Raw genomic sequence first — 3,792 nt, 5'->3', positions numbered from 1 at the left:
ATATAAATTGGGCTAAAAATCGTGATCATACTTTCCTAACATTCTTTCATGCACATTCTATTATAAGAAGAGTGTGTCATAAACCATCATCATAATAATAGAGCAATAGAACAAACAAGGCAATCAAAGCACACAAAGCATAGTTTGAATACAACGGTCAAGAACCCCAAGCTAAGATAAAAACTACCCAATAGGTACCCACGCCTAACTTTAAAATGAAAAGAATGAGGGAACAGTAAACCTCCACTGAAAACATGTCACGCATGAGATGGTGGTTGGGATACCGCTCTTTTCACTTTAGCCACTTTTTGTTGAAGCTTTGGAGAGGCCTACAAAACGAAGAAAAATAAAAGAAAAACAAAAGTAAAAGAAACCTACAAAACAAAAAAAAAGTTAGGAAAACTAAAAAAAAGAAAAACTACAAACTACAAAAATAACAAAAAAGGAAATAAAGAAAGGAAAATAAAAATACTACTGAGGGCACAAGAAAGGTTAGCCTCAGTTAGAGACTAATGAGTCTGGCTCCCTCTGAAGATTGCTTTGAAAACCCATGCTACCATAGTAAAGATGATTATGCTCATAGATGTAGCTCACCATCATCTCCATATGCCTCACGCGATGCACAGTTTCCTGATTAACCCTTAGGGACTCGGTAGCCACCCTAAGGGCTTCAGTGGACATTCTTAAAGCCTACTCCCGATAAAACTCCTCTACTACTGGCACATCGTACTGCTCCTGGGCATCAACACAAAGAAGCTCCTTTACTGCGAGAATATCCTTGTCATTTCCATCATCCTCGTCCTCTTGATCTACTCCACACCCACGGAAGGTGGCTACTGATGACCTATAGATGGGTGCCTGACGTCCCATCCTCCCCTCATCATCAGGGATCTCCACCTTAAAACTCTGACACAGGTTGTTAATTAAGCTCAGGTTCCCTAAGCTATCTATGGTGGAACAACATCCACAACGGCGGATTAAAGGCCTAATGACCCATCCCGTTTTAACAAACATCCCTTAAACTAGATAGTATAAGAGTTCAGCTCAGTCTTTGGTGACATCAGTGAGGCGTAGCATTGGCATCAATCTAGAACTTACAAATGCATGCCAAATTTGATCAGAGACGGACACATCTGTCCCTCTAAACCTGATTGCAACACCTCTCGACCTAGCCCACTCAACTCCAAGTCCGTACATAGTCTTAATAACCTCATGCTCTGGGAACGGCTGGGAGAAAAATCTACTATACTCATTGTTGAAGTCTGTCAACCCGTAGACTTTGAACGGACAAAAAAAGAACTTTAATGCCTCTAACTGATGAAAAATCCCCATTCTCGTCAATATTAGCATAAAACTTCTTATCTATGGGAACAATCGCCTCACTGTGATGGTTAGCCAAGGATTCTCAAACTCTCCGTTGTATCTCAGCAGAGATATGGGGGTAGAAATCGACCTCTAAGGTTAAGGCTCTCTCAAACTAGGTTCCTAGAGGAAACCACATAATGGTATCTATCTAAAGCCTCTTGAGATTAAACCTAGGGTGTTTGAAAACCGACTCAGGGTCACCTCTACCCCGACTAAAACTAGCATCATCCCTTCTTCCTTCTTTCCTAGGACCCATAAAAGTTTGTCTAATTGAAAAAGCTCACAAAAATTGGGTTTTGACCTAGGAAAAATCCAACTAAATCCTAAAAAATGACTATATATTATTACTTAAACATACATACATTCATACTATATATTATAACATACTCCAAACATACATTCATACTATATATTATAACTCTTATAATATAAAAGATGTATGCATATGTCATTAATACATGCATACATATATTATAACATTTATAATATATGATGCATGAGCATGCTATAAAATTAAATCATGTAACTATATATTATAACATTTTATAATATAACATGATGCATGAATAAAATGCTTAACCTATGGTGGGATTTTATACTATATGACATACAATAGGGCATATAATGGTAAAATTTAAATCATACATCACATGCATAATTTAAAGGAAATTAATGGACTGGGACTGGACATCTAAAAAAAAAAAAAAAAAAAAAATCTAACTATTAAAAATTAATAGTCATCAGGTTCGAAACAAATGAACTGGGCCTTGAAGTGCTCGAACCAGACCATGAACCTGTCCAAAAGAACCCAAAAACTCGAACAGAAGAACCCACAACTGGACTGGACCAGCAAACCACAAACCGAAGTTGGACCGCATGTCTTCTCCGTCTCGGAGTCTCGCGACGCCATGCCATTAGCGTCACGACGGTACGGAGAAGATTTTCATCCACCGCATTGCAACGTCGCGACGCTACGATATAGTCACCCACTGTACAATTTCAAACTCCTTTGAAATGCTTTTGATTTTTGCATCGTTTTCCCAAAAGATAGACCAAGAATAGTGACTCAAGAACAGTATAAAAACAGACTTGATAGAAGTTTTATGCCCTAAAACATTGGCCTTTACAGAACAATTTTGTAAAAAGAAAGCGATAAACTAAATGCCCAATCCCGAAAACATCCATAATTACAAAACAACATTCAACACAAACATCACATGAATATACAAAATGTTAAATCCCACCGTCAAACTGTAAGATCATTATGAAATTTTGGAAAAAAATTGGGCCAAAAAACCCCGCTTTAATACCAATTGAAGAAACTATTGATGGTTCTTGAGCGGAAATGGGATCAGACCCAAATCCTAAACTTTATAAAATGTTCAATTTGCAAAGAATAAACAGAATTTTCAATTTATAGAGAATAAACAGAATGTTGTGCAATTTAATTAATTTTATAACATGCAAAAAGAATTATACAGAAGAGAAAAAATGGGTTCAAGAAACACTTACCTTTGAAGACCAACTTTTAAGAGAAAGATCTCTTTCAAATGGATACCACCATGGAAGAAACCTTTGTATTCTCTCAATGAGAATCCATGAGTGTGTGGGCTCTGGCTATTTCGGATGAGGGAGTTTTAGAGAGAAGAGAGGAGATGATGGGATTTAGATTTTCTCAGAATGTTTCCATGAATCTGTGTTGTTTTTGTAAACACACCAAGAAGAAAAAGCCCCCTCTCTTCTGCCCCACTATCACGTATTAGAAAGAAAAGAGGGGGAAGGTGTTACAACCCCCTTCCAAAAATGATTTTTAAAAATTAAATAAATTAAATTTATTTATTTTTAATAAATCAATTAATATACATTTATATGATAACTACCTTATCATATAATATATATATCAAACTATATGTTATATCAAATATAACATATAACCTATAGTTTCTATATTATATCAAATACAATATAACCTATAGTTTCAATTCTCTCTCATCAATGGCTTTTAATATAAATCACATTTATATTAAATTTAATTACATGAATCCAATTCACATAATTAATATTTAAATCATATTCAAATATTTATTTCCTCCCATAAACTTTATATTATAATGTATCAAATACATTATAGTAATTATATCATATATATAATTAGATTAAATTAGTTATATCACATATAATTAATAAAGAAAGAATAGTAGAAACAAAAGACCAATCCCCAAATTATCCACAATTGCAAACCATTCACATTCCATACAAATTCATCAATATAAACAAAATACAGAATGCAAAACCCACCAACAAACTAATTTTTAATTTTGAAAAATTAAAATTGGGACCAAGAAACCTGAATCTCAGTTGAAGGATCCATGAGGTCCGTAGCGGAAGTGGGATTAGTTCTAAATTTCATTTTCACGGAAATCAAAA

Source organism: Benincasa hispida, chromosome 4 (assembly GCF_009727055.1).
Source record: "Benincasa hispida cultivar B227 chromosome 4, ASM972705v1, whole genome shotgun sequence".
Lineage (NCBI taxonomy): Eukaryota > Viridiplantae > Streptophyta > Magnoliopsida > Cucurbitales > Cucurbitaceae > Benincasa > Benincasa hispida.
This window is presented reverse-complemented; position numbering follows the sequence as displayed.